Here is a 22,813-nt window from a genome sequence, read left to right as displayed (position 1 = left end):
TATCATCCGCTGTTTATCCGAAGTTCAAACTGAATCGAACAGCCTGTGTTTTCCTGTGCTGCCTCGGGCGGCCCGACTCCTCGAGGACTCAGATTTGACAGTCCCTCCTCTGCAGTAGTACCTTATCAGGCGGTTCTCTTGTCGCCATCATCCTCATCCTACAGACGCGACTACGAAGTTGCTCCTGTCCATTTCCCCAGCATGTGCTCCTCACCTCTAGGCGACCACACAGAGTCTAGAATCCATCAGACCTTGATTCAAAATCCAGCTCTGCCCCTTACTCCTCATGACCCGGGGACAGTGACCTCTGGCAAGTATTTAGCCTCTTTGAGCCTCCGTTTCCTGATGAACAGTTGGTGTCCCGCAGTGTTTCGTGAGAAGCAAGCGCTCAGTAAACTGGTACCTGGATACCGATGATCACAGCGGTGGCGATGGTGGTCCTTGTCACACGCATGGTGCCGGGGAGCCTGGAAACCTATCAGGAAGTCACTGATGATGCTAAGAAGATGAGGAGCCACGGGCAGGCTCTGGGATGGTAGCAGAAGGGGACGTGTCCTCTCCCTCCTCATGCCTGCCTCCTCCTCAGAACCCAGTCTGCTAGGTTCTCTAACTTGTCTCCCCGCCCCCCACCCTTAAGCCCTGAACCAGCCCCTCCCATGTGTGTCAGAGGCATCCTGCCCAGAGCTCGCCTCCGAGGCCCGAGTCCCTTGCTGCTGGTGGTAGGGGTTCACAGCCTATACTTCCGGCCCACGTTCCTGACTTCGAGCAGTCCAGGCCTTTCCACTTGCCTGTCAGCTCCGCAGATCACTGCCCAGATGTGTCTACATCCCAGATCTTGCTGCCATCAGGGGAAAAAAATCCAACAGATAGAGCACTTTGCACCCATCTCCAACCACATATAACAAATGGGTTCTCCTCCCTCTTAGGGAACTCAGCCCAGCTCAGACTGCCGGCATGCATGCTCCAATGCCTGTAATTGACACATCTACTGAGTAAAATCAAGACAGAAAATTTCTGGTGATGAGGTTCAGTGTTAGTCATTTCCTGCCTTTTCGGGTCAAGTCAGGTAGATGTTTGTTCCTGGCCCCTCAGCTCCCCACTGAAGCCCCTGGCTGCCCTGGGTCTGCTTACTGTGGGCCATCCCAGACAAGCTGCCCTCCCTTCTCCCCCTGGGTCAGGTGTCCGAGGTGCTGGGAAGCCAACCCGCAGCAAAGATGCCTAGTACCATCACTGTTTATCAGTTCATTCCTTATGATTATTTACCACTAGTACTCCATGGAGGCATTAATCCTAGGAAGTAAACTTAAAAAAATGTATGGCCAGTTCTCTCCTTAGAATTCTCTCTCCTCCAGGGCTGAAAGAATTACCGTCACCTTGACCTCCAAGTTGCCCTCCCGATTCTGGCTCTCTGTCTGACCTGTGTGACTCTCCTGTGTCAGGTCATAACCAGATTCCTGCTCTTATGAGGCAAATAATATTTTTCAAGACTTTTTATTTTTATTTACTTGACAGAGAGAGAGCATAAGCAGGAGGGGTGGCAGGCAGAGGGAGAGTGAGAAGCAGGCTCCCCACGACCCCGTTGTGGGGCTCCATCCCAGGACCCCGGGATCATGACCTGAGCTGACGGCAGTTGCCCAACCAACTGAGCCACCCAGGCACCATGAGGCAAATAACATTTTTGACTCTGATTCCAATCATGTGGTCACTCCTGGTTTCTATTTAGCTCCCTCTCTTGACTTTTAGAACCAATGGCCACTGGCTCCAAATTACTCGCTGGGCTGTGGGTCCATGCTCTCTTAACTGCCAACGTGACGTATATCTCTGGCCTCATCTGCTCCCCTGACCCTCACCCATGTACCTGATGTGAGTTTCCAGCCTTCTTCAGACTCTCCCAGCCCTCATGCCGAGCCCTACGCCCAGGACCCTCAGCCACCCACCCTGCAACACTGAGGACACCTGGAGTCCAGCCACCTGTCCCTCATTGAGTGTCCCTGGCTCCATGCCGAGCGGCACCTAAGATTGGCCCTTGGTTCCCTAGGAAACTACAGGATGAACTGGCTGCCAAGTTAATGGCGGGTTTCAGCCACGTAGCTGGCCACCTGGGCAGAACCCTCGCTGATTGCTTTCTCACCTACCACTTCCCCTTCGTGAGCTCTGAAGCCCAACCCTATCTGAGTCACCCAGGCCTCAGAAACCTGTTCCTCTAGAGTCATTTGCGACTTGGAAACCCAGTCTGTCTGGGTCATGGGCACCTTGGACATCTGATGTGTGTCCTGCATTAATTAAGTCTTTTTGTACTCTGAAATATTTCGTCTTGTTCCTGGTGTTCCTTGGAGACGTCCCAGGCCCGTGAGAGCTGGACTCCAAGAACTGACCACCCTGTCCCTAGAACTCAAGTCTCTGAGTCACCAGAATCTTGGTGACTTTCCCTAGATCAACAAAAACCCTGCAGCTGTGTCAGAGTCGTGACTTCATTCACCCTGCCCACCCGCTCCACCGCCCGTTAACCCACTTATCCACTCACATGTGTTTATAAGTTTATAAAGCATGTGTTTGGAGCCAGATAATGGGCTAGTTCAGGTTCCCGATAAGGAATGGGCAAGACATGGTTTCTGGACATAATTCTCCTTTACCCCTAGATACTTCATTGGTTTTTCTTTAAAAGGGCATTTGCTTACACCATAACAATGGCCAAACTCAGAAAAACCCAATATACTGCTATTGCCTAATCTATACAGTTGATTTTACATGGTTTTTGGAGCTCACAGCACAGCAGGAAGCATCAAAGTCGATCTAATTCATTTCAACCATGTAAACAATGTCACAGTAGGGTTGGGGCAAGTTCAAGGTGACAGGGAGCAACTGCGAAGGGCATAACTCCTGCCCCGGGTACAGGGAACGTCTCCCACAGTGAGTCTAAGCTGAGTCCTGAATGGCAGCGAGAGCTGGTGAATGAGTCCAAGTGGGAGTTGGCACTCCAGATCTCATGTGTGAAGACTCAAGGAGAGTGAGCGACTCAAAATGGGAAATGAAAATCGTCAACATGACTGGGGCAGTTGGAGACGTAGGCAGGGCCTGACCATCCAGAAGGAGTTGGCTGGTGCCCTGAGGGCGATGAGAAAGCACTGAGGGATTCTAAGTAGCACCGACCTCGCCCACTCTATTCCTCATGCTCAAATGCACACTTTAGGAATCTCGCTCTGCCATCACGATGGAGAATAAATTAGAGGGAAGGCAAGGTTCTGGGCAGGAAGAAGTGACTGTGGCAGAATTCCAAGCCTGTGATGGTAACGGTCTGAACCAAGGAAGTGGTAAAATGTGCTGGGAGCCTGAGATCAACGGGACTTATGACTGTGTACGAAGTGTGAGGGAAAGAGAGGAGTCTAGAATGATGTCCAGGAGTCCAGAATGAGAGCATGGTGATGTCACAGACTGTCATCAGGAGACAGAGGCGGAAGGGATCAGGGGAAGGGGAAGCAGGAAGAGCAGCACCGAGGGACATCCTGGGAGGGAACTGTGTCTTCAGGAGCCATCTTGGCCAGAGACAGACGTCTGAGATACAGCGGCAAGAGAGGCGGAACGGAAGCCATGAACACAGTTGAATGAGAAAAGGAGGCTGATGATGGAGCCAGGAAAGATCAGCCTTTAGAAACAGACAGAAATTGACATAGTCCAAAGTATCCCCCATAGATGAAACTTAGTAACTGCGATGGGAAAAAAGTAACTTTACAGTGAAGAAACCAGGCCGACCCCTCTTTAACCAAATGATCAACCTTACCATTGCCAATATCGGGACCAGTAGCCATCACATGCCTCCAAACACGTGCAGTGAGAAGGACACAACTTCACCTCTGTACTACTCCTGCCCAAAATGAAGAACCTGAGTCTAGTCACCTGGGAACATCAGACAAACACTTACTGAAGGACATTCTACAGAATAACTGCCCCGTGCTCTTCAAAGATGCCAAGATTATGAAAGACAAAGAGGGGCACCTGGAAGAGTGGGGGACTCTTGATCTCGGGGTTGTTAGTTCAAGCCCCACGTTGGGTATAGAAATTACTTAAACATTTTTTTAAAAAAGAAAAGAAAGGCTGAGAAACTTTCTGGGTTAAAGGATACTAAAGAACAAACAAAAACTAAAAAATTCATTGTATAGGGGCACCTGGGTGGCTCAGTGGGTTAAAGCCCCTGCCTTCAGCTCAGGTCATGATCCCAGAGTCCTGGGATTAAGTCCCACATTGGGCTCTCTGCTCAGCAGGGAGCCTGCTTCCCTCTTTCTCTCTGCCTGCTTCTCTGCCTACTTGTAATCTCTCTCTCTGTGTCAAATAAATAAATAAAATCTTGGGGAAAAAAGGAATTCATTGTATAATCCTGGATTAAATCCCGGACCAGAAGAAAAAAGTCCTTTAAAAAGTTTACTACTGGGAGAGTCAGGCTCTCTGCTCAGCGGGGAGCCTGCTTCCCCCTCCCTCTCTGCCTACTTGTGATCTCTCTCTCTCTCTCTCTCTCTGTGTCAAATAAATTAATTCTTTAAAAAAAGTTTACTACTAATGTTACTTTGTGATAATTAGCAAAATTGAAAATAAAGTTTATAGATTAGACAATAGCAGTATATCAGGGATTTTCTTCGTTTGACCTTCGTTTTGGTGTAAGAAAATACCCTTTTAAAGAAAAACCAATTGAAGTATCTAGGGGTAAAGGAGAATTATGTCTCCAAGTCACTCTCTATGGTTCAGGAAAAAAGGTAATACAGATGGACAGATGAATAATGATAAAGCAAATGTGATAAAATGTTAAAATTTGGGGAAGCCAGGTATTAGCGGGCTGGAATTCGTTGTGGCATTCTTTTCAACTTTTCTGTAAATCTGCAACTATTTTGAGGTTGTATTATGTGCTAAATAATATCTATATATATATTATATATAAATGTGCTAAATAAAGAAATATATATATATGACATTAAACTTGCCATCTTAACCACTTTTAAGGGTACAGTTCAGTAGGTTAATTGTATTTATACTGTTGTACAACAGATCTCTGTAAATCTGAAATTATTTTTTTTTAAGATTTTATTTGTAAGTAATCTCTATACCCAACCTGGGGGCTTGAACTCACAACCTTGAGATCAAGAATCACATGCTCTACCAACTCAAGCCAGTCAGGCACCCCAGTCTGAAGTTATTTTAAAAGAAAAGTTAAGAAAAGAAAAAGGTAGAAAAGGTGCCCAAGGAGGAGACAGAAAGAACAGGGAGGGACGGAGACAGAAGAGAAACAGCAGAGCCTGAGGTGGTAACAGACCAGGGAGGAGAGCGTCAAGGGGTCATTTGTGGTTGGAGGGGTCAATGCTGCAGAAAGGCCCCATAAATATAAGGGGGAGACAAGACAAACCTCAACCCCACAACTTTTGCTCTAGAAAAGCTCTCCATTCTCCATCCACAGGTGCTACTGGTAAGAAGGAAAGCCTAGCATATTCTTTGAAACCACTGACTCCATGAAAGAAAAGATGGCTTCAGAGTTTCCGCCTTTCTTCCATGCAGCTGAAGGTGGAGACCAAGTGATAGCCTGCATTTTGGTCTGGAAGGCGTCTCAGGGACCCATGGCTCACCTCCCAGTAGCCCCCGCTCACCACCCTCTCCTGAGAAGGAGAGCTGAATCCAAAGGGAACTGAAGTTACCCTGTGTAGAGCTGGGTAGGGGTTATTTCAGGGGCCCCTGGTGACCCCAGCGATGTGACGTTGGGGTGGACCTCAGCACTAAAATGAATGCATGTGGAAGGAAATTCTGTGTAGGAAGCAAGAAGGCTCCAGCAACAGAGCAGGAGACTGGCCAAGATGAGAGGCTGCTGGAAGAAAGTTCTAATGAGGCTCGAGACAGCCACAGGAATAGGACGGAAATACTTCAGAGAGAAAACCATAAGAGTTTAACAATATATGTAAACCATATCCCCTCGGAAATATTGGGGATCACACCCCAATTATACAGGTTACTTACACCCACATGCTGAACCTTCCTTTGTTCAAGCAAAGAGTGACCTCTTGAAGGAACTAGGGACATTCGGGCCACAGAGCTGAAACCGGTTTTTGGGGTTGTCCGTGACCTTGGCAAGAGCAGATTCAGCGTAGAGCTCTGGCACAAACCCGCCCACAGAGAGCGAGCAGAGCACAGGTGGGGGGAAAGGAGAGGCAGCCCTCGTACAACTCGTTCCAGGTTGACAGCTGCGAAAAGGAGGAAGGACATGGGTAGCGAGAGTCATCTGCCTAGAAATGGAATTTTGTTTCAAGATGAGAAAGACTTTGAGCGAGGATGAAAGCCAATAAGGAGGCAAAGCCTGAAGATTTAGGGGAGAAAGTAAACAGCAATGGGATTTGGTTCGTTCTAAGGCATTGCTCATCGGAAAAGAACGCCAAACCCCTACGGGAGAGGGGCTCAGTCCAGAAACCGTCAGGATGATGCTCCAGGGGCGGGCGTCATCATCTTTATCCTGAGCCTTGGGAACTGACTGGCAGAATCACTAAGACCAGGCCATTCTGCTCTGTCTTTTCCTTTCCGCGGTGTGGGACCCTCACTAAAGTAGACGAACGCTTCCTCATGGCCAAGCTTCATAGACCTGATTACATTTAATTCTCACAGCAGCCCCCAAGTAGGCATTCTTGCCCCCATTTTATAGATGAGCACGTTGAGGTTCAGAGAGACTGAAGAACAGGCAGCACATAACGGAGGAGCAAGACGAGCCTGGCCCTTATCCCAGTGTTCATTGTTTCGTCACTCCATGCTTAGGAAATACATTCTAATGCCCCTGAGCTAAGAAAATCAGCTCCCATTACCTACAAAATCAGTAGTATTAGCAAGCTTTTTAGGGGATGACCTCCAGGGGTTTTCCGAATTACCAAAATGGGTGCTTCTGTCTCTAGAACCACAGAAACCTGAGCCCACATAACCTGTTCAATTTGCTTCTCTAGAAACCCAGAAACTTTTCACCATTGCTTTTCACCACAGCCCCAGGCTGTGGAGCTTCAGAATGTTGAGCAAGCGGATGAAAGAGGAGCAGGTCCTGCCGTGGGCCTCCGGGGGCTCTGGCAACAGAGCAGGAGACTAGCGGAGAAGTCAAAGCTCCACGAGCTCCTGTTAGTCTCCGAGGCACCGCCCACAAGGGACACAGCTTAACGACCACGGCTACTGGCCAGGAAGTCTAGCTTTTTTCCCCTTTTTTAGTGAAGATACTAAAACTCAAAGAAGTAAAGTGATCTGCATAGGGCCGGTCACCAAGAGAGTTAAGTGAATTACAAATCCTAATAACCTGTTTACTTCACAGCTATGAAATCCAGCTTTCTCTGATAGAGACTGCTAGATGCCTGCCCAACCCCACAGCAATGCTATTATTCCCCCTTGGTCACAGAACCCCAAGTTTATTCAGAGTAGCATTACACCCTGCTAATGGACTGATTTTTCCCATCTCCCTTCAGCTGGGTCCAGCCATTAAGTTCTAGCCAATGAGTTGTAAGCAAGAAGGATAGTATGGTTCTTCTAGGAAAGTCTCTTTAAAAGAAGGTATAGGCCCTTCTCACTTTCTTTTCTCCTGCTGCTTAGAAGTCAGGTGTGATGGCCGGAGCCCCAGCAATCATTTTGGAGGATGAGGCAGACCGTCTAGGGAGGGCAGACAGAGTGCTGGAAAGAACCTGGGTCCCTGATGATGGTGAGGCTGACATAATACAGCTGGACTGTGTACATGAGAAGTGATTTAACATATCTGGTTTAAGCTGCTATAGTAGCAGCTAAATCTAAAGTAATTGATATAAATCAGGAACAGGTTCCACTGTTTTCTCTAAGCCATGAGGACAATTCCCAATGGTATGGCCTGGAATGCATACCTGGGGGCCTGCAAAGTGTGACCAGCAGCCTTCCATTCACTCTCAAAGCCTCTGTGTGCTGGGTTTCCAGAGGCACGAGGCCTGCCTTGCAGTACTACACAGTCCTTGGAGGATCAGGTCATCCCAGCTGCCAATTCAGGCTCATCGAGGATTTGTAAATCTATGTCTGGGCTCTATCTGCAGAACTTCCAAATTCTGACTACTACTTGAGCCTTCAGGCTGCTCTTTTCTCTTAACCTCAGAAAACCCCTGAGATAGTATGGTCGTGAACTCCACACTGGGGTCCCTGAAAAGCACAAGAAGTCGGAGGGGGTGGGGGGGAAACTACTTAACCTTGTTCACAGAAACTGAGTAAAAACACACTTAGTAGCATGAATGAGGAGAAACAAATCTGTAAATAAGAAGCGGTTAGAATCCAATAGTGACAGAAAAAGCTAGAATGGGATCCTCAAGACTTCACCAGAGAGTTTCCCATTAAAGCAACAAACTCAGTCTTGCCTGAAAAGACTAGAATGTAGACATTTCCATCCACTCCAACTGGGGAGGAGCTCCTGAGGACGCACATGCCCTGTCCGAGGTCAGCAGCCCCTCAGTGGTCGATCCAGTCACCTCCTTCCTGATCTAGTCCCCATGCTGGGGATGAAGGAGGTGCATGGTGGGGGGGATTGTACCTGTCAGCAAGAAGACATTCAGCAGCCTCTGATGCTAGCTGCAGGGGATACCGATAGGTTGGAGGGAGAGCTATTCCGGTCCCCAAATTTATGCTCCTGAACCAAAAGGAAGTCTACTTATGGTGCACATGGCGATCGTCATGTGGGAAATCTCGAAAGAAGTCTGCTCCCTGATACCGTCTGTCCCACTCTCCCATGCCAGGACCCTGAGATCATGACCTGAGCCAAAGCAGACGCTTTGACTGACCGAGCCAACCAAGCATCCCTAGAGACATTCTTAATGTCTTCACTCCTTTCCCCAGACTGGCCCTGGGGTCTGACGCTCCCCCCGGCATCCTGCCCACAATTCCTGACACAGCGGGCCCCGCCACTTAGGCCATTTCCAGCACCTTCCTCTGTGAACCCACCCCACGCCCGGGTGGGACAACACCTACCCCGTGTTCAGTGCTCATGGGCTCACGGGGCTCCGAGATCCTCAGATCCTCCTGGGGGCAGACAGAAGGGCCCGCAAAGACCACAGCAGCCTGGTGTCACAGGAACCACTGGGGACAGCCTCTGGGGCTCGCCAGCACCAGTTGGGGGCACTGCTTTCCCCACAGACTCTGTGGCAAGCGGCCAAGCAAAGTTCTCCTTCCCAAAGCAAAGCCTTGGCCCTCACAAAGCGCCCGTACCGAGGGCCGATCCTAACGTTCCATTTTTTTTTTTTTTTTTTAAGATTTTACCCATTTATTTGACAGGCAGAGATCACAAGTAGGCAGAGAAGCAGGCAGAGAGAGGGGGGGAAGCAGGCTCCCTGCCGAGTAGAGAGCCCGATGCGGGGCTCGATCCCAGGACCCTGGGATCATGACCTGAGCCGAACGAAGGCAGAGGCTTAACCCACTGAGCCACCCAGGTGCCCCTAACGTTCCATTTTCATGTTTGACAGTTTTAATGCTGCAAAGCTTTTATTTTGAGCCAACATGGGGGTCGCTCTAACTTCTGCCCGCTGGTTCTTGTCCTCCCCCGTGGGCGGTCTCCGCTTTGCTCTGAACTTACAGAAATCAAACTCAAAGGCTTTTTGGTGCTTTCCTCCTACCTGAATGCTTTCGGCTCCTCCTCTACTTCCTAGATGACTTGGTTTCTAGCTCTTCCGTCGTCCCCGGGAGTCACTCGTTTATCCGATAAGTAATGACCGCGCACCCACTCTTCGAGGACTTGTTGGGCAACAGGATGTAACACTGTAAAGGACAGGCTTGATCTGTGTTTGTGAAGCTTATTTAAGGCGAGGGAGTTCTCGAGTTTACTCTTGCTCCTTTTAAAATGTGAAACCCATCCTGAATGTAATAAATCCTTCATACCGAGGACCCGTAAACTGTAGAATGGGGCTGTTACGCCCCCTGGGACCTTTCTGCAAGTTGAATTTTGTGTTCAGTGGAAATAGAAAAACATTGGACCTGGGGTCTAATTCTGTCTCTGTTGCTTAAAGACATATGCTTCTTTGAGACTTTGGTTCCCCATCTGTAAAATAGGGGTAAAAATGCCCTGCCCATCTCCCCGACTCCCTCTGAAGAAACCATGCATGTGTACTCAGTTTGGAGCAGCCTGGGGGGACATCAGACCCCTGTTGGAGTGCTACTCCAAATCACGGGGGTTCTGATGCCCTGCATGAAAGCACTATTTCATCAAATGTTGTAATAGAGGGAGAGGGCAGCGGGCTCTCCCCTTGGCTACAACACTCAGAAGTCAACAGGTCATGTCCAAAACTGAAGAATCAAGAAATAGCCATCTCAACATATTATTTAGGAAAATAGAGGTAAAACCCAGGAAAAAGGCTATCCAGTGGAGAGTCATTTCCTCTGGGGCAAAAGACAAAGGCGGGTGTTCCTTTTCATTACAGTAAATACGTATTTATTCCATTTCACTTTTAAACTATGTGTATGTATCATTCTGTTAGAGAGAGAGGAGATACTTTTATACAAAAAGGTCTTCTCAGCTTCTAGAAAGCAAGGTTTCCAAAATCGAAGGGCTCTGCGGCCCCCAGGGCAGCCGGCCGAAGTGGTGTGGCCGTGCACATTACTTTGCGAGCACCCGGCCCGCAAGCCGCGCACGGAGCGGCTCAGCCAGCAGAAACGTCGGAGCCGCCGCAGCCGCCGTGTCGCTTTTTCTGAGGGTGACAACGGACAGAGGGTCGCTTCTCGCTTCTGCCGGCCGGTCAGCCATCTCTAGCCTTCCCGGGCCGGTAAACACACACCCTGCTCTGTGCCATTGTGTCCACACGGTGTTGTGTGTGTGTGTGTGTGTGTGTCCAAACCTCCCCTTTTTAGAAGGACACCAGTCATAGGGGATTAGGGACCCACCTGACGCTGGCAGGACCTCATTCTAACTCAGCTAACTACACCTGCCAGGAACTTATTTCCAAATGAGGTCGCAGTCTTAGGGGTTAGGACCTCAACATTTGAACTGGGTGGGAGGATACAATTCAACCCAGAACGCTGTGATCCGCTGAAACAAACTGGCCGGGCTGCAGGTTCCACCGCTCCCTGTGGACACCTTCCTACGACTCCCCCTCTTCCCCATGCTCGCCTTCCTCTCTGGTCCGGTCGGACTCAGCAAGGGCCCATCTCTCTTCGTCCTTTCCCAAACACACAACACTAAGAGGCACTCTTGCTCCCCCAACAGCGATCCAGTCCCGGCGTTGTCCCACCGCGACATCTGTCCTGATTCCTCTCACTGATCCCTATTTGGCCCGTGGACCCTGAGCCATTCCTTCCTTCCCTCTGATTCAGCCAACTCCTTTCAAAAGTTTCTCCTCAGGTGGATTCAGACCAGGAAGTCCTGAACATCCCCCAGGACAAGAACTTATAAACCAAAAAAAAAAAAAAAAAAAAAAAAAAAAAAAGAACTTATAAACCAAATCTCAGCAAAAGAGAGCAAAACACTTCCATCCCCACGTGTCTGATTGACACCGCCATGAGCACCAACCCTGCCTGGCCGGGCCACTTACCTTCCTTTGGCTGCTTCCTTAGCTGGAAACTGGTAATAACAACACTAACCTACTTCATAGGGTGAAATGATAAGGAGCAGGGGAAGCCCCCAGCACAGTGCCTCCTGCGTGATAGCTACCCAAGAAATACCATTTGTTACTATTTTGCTTATTATCACGTGTTCCTCTTTTATACCTTCCTCCAACTTTTCGTGTTAGGAGCAAAAGCCTGGTTGGGCTCCACCTCCCACCAGCCTCCGATTAAAGGCATCCGGGCTTCACAGTGCCTCAGTTATTGGTGTTTCTGTGGCTCCTGCCTCCTCCCTGTCCTGTCCCGTAGACAGCCAAGCGATGGGGCAGCTAGCCTGTCCTCCCGGGTCTGCCGGGACACATCCATCCCCGGTCAGACTCCGTCGCACTGCCTCACTCAGACCATTCCTAGTCGTTCTCTCAACTTAGGCCTTCAGGAGGACCTCTCCACTCCCAAATTAGAACATTTTTTTGTAAAAAAAAAAAAAAAAACCCAAACAGACCAAAACCAAAAACAAACAAACAAACAAAAAAAACCCAAAACCAAAACCAAAAAACCCTACTATTTAAAAAGTTAACAATTTGGTGAATAATGTTGATTTGCTTTGTGAAAGTTTAGGACAAAGCCAAATTACCTTACCCACATCATTGAAACACACACACACACACACACACACACATTCCATCCCATTCTAAATTCACAGGCATCAAAGCACCCAGCTGAGGTCTGAAGAGATGTTTTTGCTAATGGTCTCCAGCCGGGAAGGAAGGACAGATCAAGTCTGGGAGCAAATCTCGGTGGGGAAACTACAGTACAGTTTGTCTTGGAGCAACTTGTTCTGGAGTCCAGCTCCCAGTACCATGTAGAGATAGCTCTGAGCAAGGAAAAACAAAACCCTGAACATTTCTGAAAGAATGCATCAAGGTCTACTGCCTTCAGTCACTGCCAAACTTTCTATAGTGATAGACTGAGCTTTTATGCTTATTATTTGTCATGATGACAGCGATCCCAAAAAATCAGTAATTTTCACTGTGTGGTTATGGGGTGGCAGGCACTACTGTGCTTTGTGGGATTTGATTCATTTGATCCAGGCAATTAACTTTTAGTGGAACTGGTGCTCAAGAAGAAAGGCTCTCCGGTCAGCTGGGTGGCTCAGTTGGTTGAGCGTCTGACTCCTGGTTTTGGCCCAGGTCCTGATCTGGTGGGTCAGGGGCTCAAGCCCATGTCAGTCTCCATGCTCAGTGGAGAGTCTACTTGTCCCACTCCCTCTGCTCCTTCCCAGGCTCAGTCTTCTCTTGATCTCTCAGATCAATCAATCAATCAAATCTTTAAAAAAAAAAAAAAAAACAGAAGGAAGGAAGGCTCTCAGTGGGATAGCTGTGGGACCCTAGGCCTTCAATTCCTCATCTATAGATTGGGGGATAATACCAGCCAGGGGCAGTGGTTGTGAGGATTAGATGAAATCATGTGGATAGGGCAGGTGAGTCCAAGATTTTCCACTGTCATTTCAGAGGCATCCAAAATTGAATGATACATTTGAAAAACAGGTACTATATTACTTTTTTTAAAAACAGCAGGAAATGGAAAAATTTAAGATTCTAGAGCATTTCAGTCTGCCCTTCAATATGTCGGCCCTGCTGGAGGTGAACTTGGGAGTGGTGTTTGATCTCTTGGTCCTGGGGCCCAATCTCTGCTACGCCTGGCGTCATTCCACATCAAAGGAGACAAGGAGTAGTCAGAGGAACCGAAATGCTGCCCACACTTCAAAGGGAGTTCCTCTTCCGGAAGTTGTTAGGGCCTCACAAGGAGGGTAAACAGGAGTACAGCTCCGGGGACGCGCAGCGAGGTACAGCGACATCCGACCGGCTTCCATGCTGGGACCTGGAACTTTCCCGGGTCCAAACAGCACAGCAGAGAACGAAGGGGCCGCTCTGTATAGAGAACGCTGGCTCGGATGCCTTCCTTCTACAGCAGGACATTGACGCAAGCTCATCTCAGAGTGGTCGGTCCATGACGCCTCGTCCCCCGCAGGCGGTGGCCCCTCTCTTGCTTCCTGCGCACCCGCGGGCCCACTGGGACAGCTCTGATGCCTGGGCTTCCGCCGGGTGGCTGACACATGGGATGGCTGGGTTTCAAAATCACAGCCAGAAATAAAACATTCCCTGTTTCTGAGCGGAGATGCCGGGATGGGGGAAGTGTAGGGGGGGGAAGGGAGCGGAGGTGAAGAGGTGCCTAAAATGATCTGTTTTCTCCAGCACAGGTGAGCCCAGACCGTGAAGTCCCCCTCCCGGGCGGGCCCTTGGCTAAGCTGGTCCCCACCCGTGTGTGGCCCACTTTTTAGTGACAGAGAGGGTCGGAAACGGGCTGGGAAGGCTTGGGGAATTTCCCGGCGCTCCCCTAATTGGTTAGGGAGGAGGCCAAGCGTCGCTGACCCTCTCACCGGCCCCGGATACTCCCTCTGCGCGCTCTGACTCACCCGCCCCACGGCGCGCCCGCGCACCCCCCCCCCCCCCAGCCAAGACCCTTAAGCATCCCCCTTGCCCCCCCCCCCGCCCCCGCGCGTTCACAGCCTCTCATCACCCTACTCACCCCCGGCCCCCTCACACCTCCCAGACCCCTGTGCGCATTCTCGACCCCCCCGCGCGGTCCCACCTCTAACCTCCCAGTCGACGCACCCCCGGCCGTCCCCGACCCACCCCCCGCACCCCCCGCGGAGCCGGCTCGGGGCGGGGGCCCGGATGCGGAGACGTGCCGCACGTGCGCCGCGCGGGGATTGGCAGCGCCAGCCCCGCCCGCGCCCCCGCGCCCCCGCGCCCCCGCGCGCCCGCGGAGCTCCCGCGCCCGCCTCGCCCAGGGAGGTCCCGAGCTGCGGCTGCTGCGGCTGGTCAGGAGGGCGGAGGCTGCGGGGGCGCGCTGGCCGGGCTGCGGGGTTCGCCTCCCCGAGCGGCGGGGGAACAATGACAGCCCGATGGGAAGTGGGAGGGGGGCTGGCGCAGCCTCTGGAAAGCGCCCCTGTCCGCACCGGTGTTCTCGCGCTCGGCGGTGCTAAAACAAGCTTGCTCCGAAGAGCTGTAGATGCTGTTTCTGCCGAGTGAAAATACTTTCTGTAAGTGATGGAAAATTTTCCCACTTTATTCTGCTGTTTGGCTGGGGCCCAGCGCATTTAAGACCCAGCGTTCTTCGGGAAGGAGCCGGGAGGTTTACTGCATCCTCCGACCTGTGTGTCGCGGGGAGAACAGTTCAGAAGGAACCTGAGCATTTTACCGCAGCTGGCGGGGCTTGGGAAAGTGACAAAGGCACAGCCCGTGTGCGTGGCTCGGGGACTGATTCCCCCCCCCCTCCCTGTGCAGGGAACCAGAAATATGTCCCTGAAGGGAGTGGTGGTGGCTGGGCTTAGCCCGGGAAGATTCCCCCAAGGAGGCGATTTGAGCGGAGGCTGTGGGTTTTCGGGCCCAGGACTGAGCAGGACTGGAAGAGCAGCCTGGGATGGACTCGTGGAGGGGAGTGAAGGGGAGGAGCGGAAAGAGGGTAGAGGAGGAGGAAGCTTTCACGGGGGACTTGGGGACATGAGGCAGCAAAGTGCAAGCAGCCCTCAGGGATTCTAGGCTGTGAACCGCACAGGGCCTGACGCTCCTGGTCCCAGCTGCAGCCAGCCAATCAAAGACGCAGGGACACCCCCCCCCCCCCCCCCCCCCCCCCCCCCCGCCAACAGCCGATGGAAACCTACGGGCCTGCGGAGGAATTGCCGCTGGAAACATTTATGGACACCGGGCCAAGAGGCTTCTCTTAGGGTTTGCCTTTCCAGAAGCCCAGGACAGGTGTGTATCAAAGGCCAAAATAACCAGGAGCCTGTTACTCATTTTTTAGGATAAGAGCCCTTGCTGCTTGTAAAGACATACAAACGCCATTATAAATGGAGAGGGGGCAGAAAAGAAAGGGAGGAGGGCAGAGAGGAAGAAACGTGCTCGCTGACCTGACCATCTTAGAAGCTGGTCAAGGGTTTCTCCCACTGTCCTATGCCCTACCTCATTTCCGCTGCTATGAAGGTTAGCGTCTTGCATTGTGTAATGCTGTACATTTTCCAAACTGCTTTCACCGGTGAGAGTTATCTGGCAATCGCGCGAACCTATAAGGCAGGTACTCCTACTCATAGGTAACCAGGGGAAGAAGTGACACTCAGATTTATTCAACCATATCCCCAAAGAGATGCCGCTGTTAGTGATAACGGTGAGTCCAGAGCTCGGGTGACCTGCCTGCAAACCCAGGGCTCTTTAAATACATCCAAGGAAGGAAACCAGACCTGCTTTATGATTTCTGGCGCCCAGGGCACACCCAACAATTAAAATGAAATCCAGAAGGATGAGTGTAATTTTTTTTTCTTAGCATCGCTCTTTCAGATTGTCTCCTTGAAACACAGGTTGGCTCTGCTGCTACACACCTGTGTGTGAAGAAGAGATTCGATGGACTGACTCGCTGCCCGGAAAGCCAGTGCTGGAGGTAAGAACAGAATGCCGGGGCCGAAGGGCGAAGATGGGTCACCAACTGTGGCTTTCTTCCTTAGCCATGCTTACTGTTAGGCCAACTCGGGGTCCGGGGCCCTCTGTCTTCTCCCATACTGGTTGCCTACTGGAGAGGTTTATTCCTGTCCCGGGCTCTGCCTGCACACAATGGTCTACACCCAAGGGGACCTCTGAAGCCTCCAGTCGGCCACTGGCGAGGTCCCCACCGCTGAGGAATCAAAGACATCCCCCCCTCCCGTGGCCATGACGACATCGTTAAAATGAGTTTTGCTCCTCGAGGACGGACACTTCAGCACTCACTTCTCTCTGCCACAGTCCCAGATGAAGACTCTGGCATGTTCAGCAAGGTGGGTAATCCTCAGTGCTTCCCAAGCCTGCATGGCCATCACAGTCAGATTTTTCTAAAAACCTGCCTGGTGGTTCAGTCGTTAACTCTCTGCCTTTGGCTCAGGTCATGATCCTAGGGTCTTGGGATCAAGCCCCACATCAGGCTTCCAGCTCAGCAGGAATCCTGCTTCTCCCTCTCCCATTCCCCTTGCTTATATTCTCTCTCTCACTGTCTCTCTCTGTGTTAAATAAATAAAAATCTTTTTAAAAAATAAAACGTTTAAAAATAATTTTAAAATGCCCATAACTGAGCACATCTCTGGGTTGGGATTCAGGAGGCCTTAGATGTGTGCTATTTTTGTTTTGTTTTGTTTTGTTTTAAACACTTTGAAGTGATTTAGGTGATCAGGCAGGTTTGGAAAGCACAAGAGTAGAGCGACTTTCATCTGAATTGAAATTCATCTGAAATTCATCTGAATTACTGGTCAAGTGAGGAACTTGTCCCTGAGATACTCATAATGCCTCAGAATGGGCAGAATGACAACTTAATTCATAGGAGAGCCCAAAAGGGAACCAAAACTGCTCATGGTAGGAAAATTCTGGGTTGAGTATACGACCCATAGAGGAATATAGGGCTGGGGAACTGAGAATGGGTGGGGATTTATTTTCACTAAAAGGAAATTAAAGAGTCAATACTGTAAATAGAGATAAGGTCAGTGGCTTGTACTTACCAGATTTCTGTTCTGATCAATGGGCTGTGTTTGCTTAATTTCCTTACTCTCTAGATGTGCCCTGTTCCTATAGTAGCCACGAGTCCTATGTAGATGCTGAGCACTGGAAAGGGGGCTAGTCCAAACTGAAACATGCTGTCCATATAACCTGCACACTGGATTTCAAAGACTGGAAAAGTTAACAGCTCATCGACACCTTTAACAGTGATTATGTGCTAAAAGAATATCTGAGATCCCCTGAATTAAATCAAATACATGATTAAAATTCACCTGTTTCTTAGGTGTTTTTAATGTGCCTCCTAGAAAATGTTAAATTACATATATGGTCTGTGGGGGCTGGAAACATTCTTGATCCGGGTGATGGGGATACATACGTGTATGTCTGTACATGCTGGAGTTCGCCAAACTGTGACCCTAAGCCTTGGGTACTGTACTGCTGTATATAAATAGAAATCAGTTAAAATTTTTAAAAAAACAAGAACACCTGGGTGGCTCAGTCAGTTAAGCGTCTGCCTTCTGCTCAGGTCATGATCCCAGGGTCCTGGGATGGTGCCCCACATCTGGCTCCCTGCTCAGTGGGAAGCCTGCTCCTCTTTCTGCCCCCTACTCCTGCTCGGTTCTCTCTTGCTATCTCTCCCTCTCAAATAAAGAAATGAAATCTTAAAAAAAAAAAAAAAAAAGAACTTCCTCTAATCCTGGGGGGACAAAAAAACAAACACCAGCAACAAAACCAAACCTTTACGGCAGAGTAGCAGGACCCAGTGCCTCACTCTGGCCTGGCTTTTTCTGCCTTCTTGTCTAGAGGACACAGCTGTCCCGGACAGGGCAGGGCTGCTGCTGGTCCCTGAGCTGTCTTTATGCAAACCAGGAAAAGGTGACCCCTTTGGCAGACGCAGCCCAGCCCCCCAGGACCGTGGGGGGAGGGGGGCGAGCACCAGCGTGTGTACAGCAGCTCCGGGGTGGAGCTCTGAGTCCGAGGTCCAAGATGTCAGGTTCTGCTATTGTTCCCACAGCTCCATTGCAAAATCCCCGTGCGTGTGCTCTGCTTGCTGCTTCGACTCTCTGTTCTCTCACGAGCTCCCAATACCCTCTGGTTCCAGTTTCCAACAAAATGACTGCCATCGGCGTGTATTGAAGTGAAATTCTCCCTCAGTGCTTGGAACTGCATCCAAGTGTGACAGAATGGGGCACAGGGTCAGTGTGTGTTTGGGGAGGGGACTGCTTGTCCTGAGTGCTTCCTATACCTCAAGAGAGACGGTGGGAAACTAGAAGAAGGGCCAGCCAAAGCGGTCAAGGCAATCGGGGAGCTACCATAAAAACCCCGAGCGCTGTGTTGAGGGTTCTGCCATCTGGGAAGACAAAGGCTATGAAGGAGTGACATCTGTTTGATCATGAATGTTATGGTTACGGTGGTCATGAACTCATTCACCAAATCCTGAACTAGACCAGGGTGCTCTGCCTAAAGCCTGAGAGAATTACGGGTAGGAAGGATAGAAGAAAATCTGACTTCACTCAGTGGGTGGTAAGCTCAGGGAACTCATTACCCCAAGCAGGAGTCAGGCGGGACATAAAAACTGGCAGGGAAGGTCGTGGGAGACTGCTGCTGACAGCCTTGAATGACTTACAAGAGGCAGGAGGAAATGCCTGGGGATAGTCACGATGGGCTCTCGGAGGTGGTGGCCAGGGGCGGCGTGACTTGCTGTTCTCATGGCTTCCCCTCATATCTCTGGCAGGGCCAGAGTTCTCAGCAGGACCAGACCAGCAGGCACGGCTGCCCCCCACCCCACGGCCTGGGCAGTCTGGATGATCGCCTTGCTCAGGGGTAGAGCGGGCCTCACTGATCAAAGAGTGACTTTCCGAAGTTGCGTTTTTTTAATCTATTGCTGTGAATCTGGAGGTCCCTGAGAGGATGGAATGATGTTTGTGGAAACTTCACGTAAATATCTACTCAGGGGAAACTCACCTGTTGTCATTACAACTTATTCATTTAATCCTCCTAGCAACCCTGTAATATAAGTGCTATTATTTCCTCATCCCATTTGACAGCTGAGAAAACTGAGGCACAAAGAAATGACTTTCTCAAGGTCCCACAGCTAATAAGGGATCTAGGATTTGAACTCGGACTGACTGACTCTGGAGTATATCCTTTCCCTATGAAACTGGGGTCAAGGCCACTCCTACAATTCCACTGAGGAAGACACCCGCTTAGCTCCAGTCAAGGGCTACCACGAAGGAAGGCAGGCCCATTGGGACCAGGTACATTTTTTTCAAGAAAAGTCATGAGAGTCAACACTCAGTTCTGGATCAAACAAACTAGGCTAAATCCAGCCTGAAGTCACCTGGCTCCTGACTTCTGCTCTGTCCACACCACCTCTCCAGGGACATGTCCTACAGACAGGATGCTGTTGTCCATGCCCAGGGGCGACCAAGTTATTAGGCTTGGGCTCCGAGCAAAGCAGGGGAGACTGGTAAGACAGAGTCGTGGGGCTGGGATGCTTCTGTGACTGGGGGGAATCTGTCCCCAAAGGAAGAGATTTGGCGCCCCTGTCACTAAGTAATGGCTGGTAATCTCTCTGCTCCCTTGCAGGTCCAGGACCCAGTGAACCCATGAATGCCATCGCAGAAAGCAGCATCTAAGGCTTGAGTGCAGAGACAGAAGTTTAATGTGTGGGAAGATCGGCTCTGTGGCATATAACTTGAATGTCCGTAATACACACATAGAACACACAAAATATGCAAAACCCTGGGCTACACCCTTAGATCTGGTGTGTGCTGAGAAAATGGCAAGGCAGAGGCAGGGCAAGGAGCCCGTGGCATCAGGTGGAGTCTTCATTCAGGGTCACCCTGTAAAGTTGGGCAGGTTGTACACTGCACCTCAAGTACATGGGTAGGACTGGGGGCCTCTTGCTAGTTTGCACAAAGGCACTATTTGCTCACTGAGCACTCCTGAGGCTGTGTGCGCCCAGAGGAAGGACCTTGCCTATTCATATCAAGTCTCCTATCAAGTCTCCATAGGTACCAGGGGAACCCTGAAGAAATTTGGGGTGCCATTCTACAGCACAGAGCCTGATCCAACACCTCAGAGCAGTGCTCTGAGGTCAATGCCAGGACTGAGCTCAGGGCACCAGGATCCGGAGACCTCACTCCCCTGTGCCCTGCCCAGTCCCAACCAGCCAGGGCTCCTGGGAGGCAGAAGAGGGAGGGCAAGGAGGCCAGCAGGCAGGGGGATCTGGTTTAGCTTCCTCATCCCACCCCAGTGAGGAGAGCAAGGTCTACCCAGCCCCTGCAAGTAGGAAGTGGGAGAAAAGGCGGCACCTGGGCACCCAACCCTTTATTGCACAAGGGCCCCACCCTTCATAAACGTGGCTGAAACTGTGTCCTGGATCCTGACCACACAGATTACAGCAGCGACCTGGAGGGAAGCCAGCAGAGGAGGGCGGAGACTTTCTCTCCCCCATGGAACATGCAACACGGTCTCATTCAGTCCTCACAATTTTCGTTTTCACGGGTCAGTTCACTGAAACCCATGCTCAAGGGTAAGGAATTAGGTCAAGGTCACATAACTAGGAAGTTGCAAAGTGGGCTTTGAACCTGAAGCAGATGCTATGACCACTGCCCAGGCTCCCTTTCAGGCCTGATGACAGCTCACAGCCAGTCCCTCCCCAGGAACTGCCCTGCCTGCAGGGAGCCACCCCGTCCCACACCTGCCCCTTCCTGGGGGCAACCCCAGCCCAACTCAGCCACCCTGGGGTGGGGGAGGGGTACAAAACTCCAGTCCCTTGCTCCAGTTGGAGACAATTCTGAAAGGCCATCCTGGCCTCAGTGCTTTTGTTGCAACCTTTGCATGACCACATCTTCTGCCCAGTCCTCCCCTCACTCTTGGAGCTGCTGCTGGGGGACATGCTCCCCCCTAAACTCTCTGTATGCAAATCTCCCTCTTAGAATTGACTTTTGGGGCATCCCACCTAAGACCCCTGCACTTCCCACCTTTATGAAATGCTGCCTCCCAAGCTTGCCAGGATAGAAGAATCCAGAATCCAGGTAGAGGGGAAAGGCAAACCAGAGATGAGCAAGAGCAGGGAGCAACCGCCAGCCCTAGGCTGGACAGACAGAAGGGCTGGGGGTGAGGGGGTATTACCTGAGCGCAGGGATCGCCCAGCAGAAGCGAGATCCACAGTGGGTCCCAGCAGGTCCGAATGGGAGGGGAAAAAACCCTCCTGGAGACAAACCGCCCTGGAGCCCTGGACCAGCGGGTGGGTGAGACCCTGGGCTCCTCTCTTCCTTCCTTCTTCAGTTTTAGGGATATAGACTACCTAGAAGCACACAGAGAGGACCCCCAGAATTAAACTTACACATAGTTAGAGGATATTAAAAACAAAAAATTTTAAGTCCGTCCAGGTTCCTTTGAAAGGGAAACACCGCTTGTAGAATGATATGCTGGACAAGGGCCCCACAGCACCACCAGCCATCACCGCCCCCCACCCCGCCCCACCGCACACCCCACCATCTGTTGCTCTGGTCCCTTCCGGATTGGGGTGGAGAGTCCAAAACTGCCCAGGGAGCCAGAGGAGTTTTAGAGCCAAAGGCGCCATCCTGGAGGGGCAGCCTCATAACTTTAGGGGACATCACTCCAGGGGACTAAAGTCACTTCCTGCTTTTTAATCTCAGCCTGGAAGGAGGTATACGTGTGCACACAGTCCCCAGCTCTGCGGTTCTCAGGAGAATGACTGTCTGTGCACATCTTTGAAAATGGAGAGGAGCTGGGGTGCCAGGATGGCTCAGTTGGTTGAGCATTTGCCTTTGGCTCAGGTCATGATCCCAGGGTCCTGGGATCAAGTCCCGCATCAGGCCTCCTGCTCAGTGGAGGGTCTGCTTCTCCCTCAGCCTGCTGCTCCCCCTGCTTGTGCTCGCTCCCTTGTGCTCTCTCTCTCTCTGACAGATAAGTGAATAAAATCTTAAAAAAAAAAAAAAAAAGACTTTCTTTCCTTTTGCCCCTCCGCCCCATGCTTGTTTACACACACTCTCTCTAAAATAATAAATAATAATAAATAAATAAATAATGAAATAAAATGGAGAGGAGTCATTGACAGTGATAATAGACAGAATGTGAATATATTTGGTTTGGATCCTCTGGCCTGTCTCCAGGGAAGGAGAACAAGGTCCAGGGGAAAGATGAGGACAGAGCAGCCCAACCCAGCTCCTGGCTCCAAGGAGGCCAGGTCCTGCCGTGGAGACCAGCTGCCATCCGTTTGCTTTTCAGAGGGCTGGGGACCTGGGCTGCAGGCACATCTGCTTCTGTTTATTCTTCCTCCTTATCTTAATGGGCCCCCACCTATCACTCCCTGGTACCCCTCGCCACCCCTGGGGCACTCGCGTGCCTCTTGCTGTCCCGCACAAAAACTCGGGGCCGGGGGTGGGAGGACAAACTGGGGAGTTAGTGTCCTGGGGGAAGGCTCCCCACGAAACACCAGCCCAGGCTCCAGTGGACACTGAGGTCACAGTGGCAAAGGGCGAGAGGAGTGAAAGGCCGAAGACTCCTCCTGAGCAGGAAAGCAGGAAACAGGCAGGTTGCTAGGGACAACCTTAGCTCTTAGCTCTAAGAGAAATGTAATTGCATTTAAATTTCAGGTTATACCTAGACTAATAACTACAACTGGAAATTCCTGTGGGGAGAAGGAAGTGTTCTCTCATGAAGAGATAACA

The 22,813-nt window shown here is 50.8% G+C and overlaps 2 long non-coding RNA genes across 4 annotated transcripts; one reads left to right on the top strand and one right to left on the bottom strand.

Moving 5' to 3' along the window:
• On the bottom strand, positions 1 to 15,922 carry LOC123952256. The gene is made up of 3 exons (XR_006820585.1): positions 15,558 to 15,922; positions 9,615 to 9,756; positions 1 to 475 (listed from the first exon to the last, which is right to left on the bottom strand). It is a non-coding gene; the product is annotated as an uncharacterized LOC123952256 (long non-coding RNA).
• Positions 14,389 to 21,991, top strand: LOC123952255. Of its 3 annotated transcripts, XR_006820584.1 has the most exons (5): positions 14,389 to 14,638; positions 15,950 to 16,029; positions 19,157 to 19,366; positions 19,490 to 19,578; positions 19,698 to 21,991. It is a non-coding gene; the product is annotated as an uncharacterized LOC123952255 (long non-coding RNA). The 3 variants fall into 3 exon arrangements; XR_006820582.1 differs by having other exon boundaries at positions 19,157 to 19,578; XR_006820583.1 differs by lacking the exons at positions 19,157 to 19,366; positions 19,490 to 19,578; positions 19,698 to 21,991 and adding an exon at positions 18,124 to 18,235.
• Positions 21,992 to 22,813: the final 822 nt, after the last annotated feature.

This window comes from Meles meles, chromosome 10, assembly GCF_922984935.1.
Source record: "Meles meles chromosome 10, mMelMel3.1 paternal haplotype, whole genome shotgun sequence".
Taxonomy (NCBI): Eukaryota; Metazoa; Chordata; class Mammalia; order Carnivora; family Mustelidae; genus Meles; species Meles meles.
This window is presented reverse-complemented; position numbering and strand designations above follow the sequence as displayed.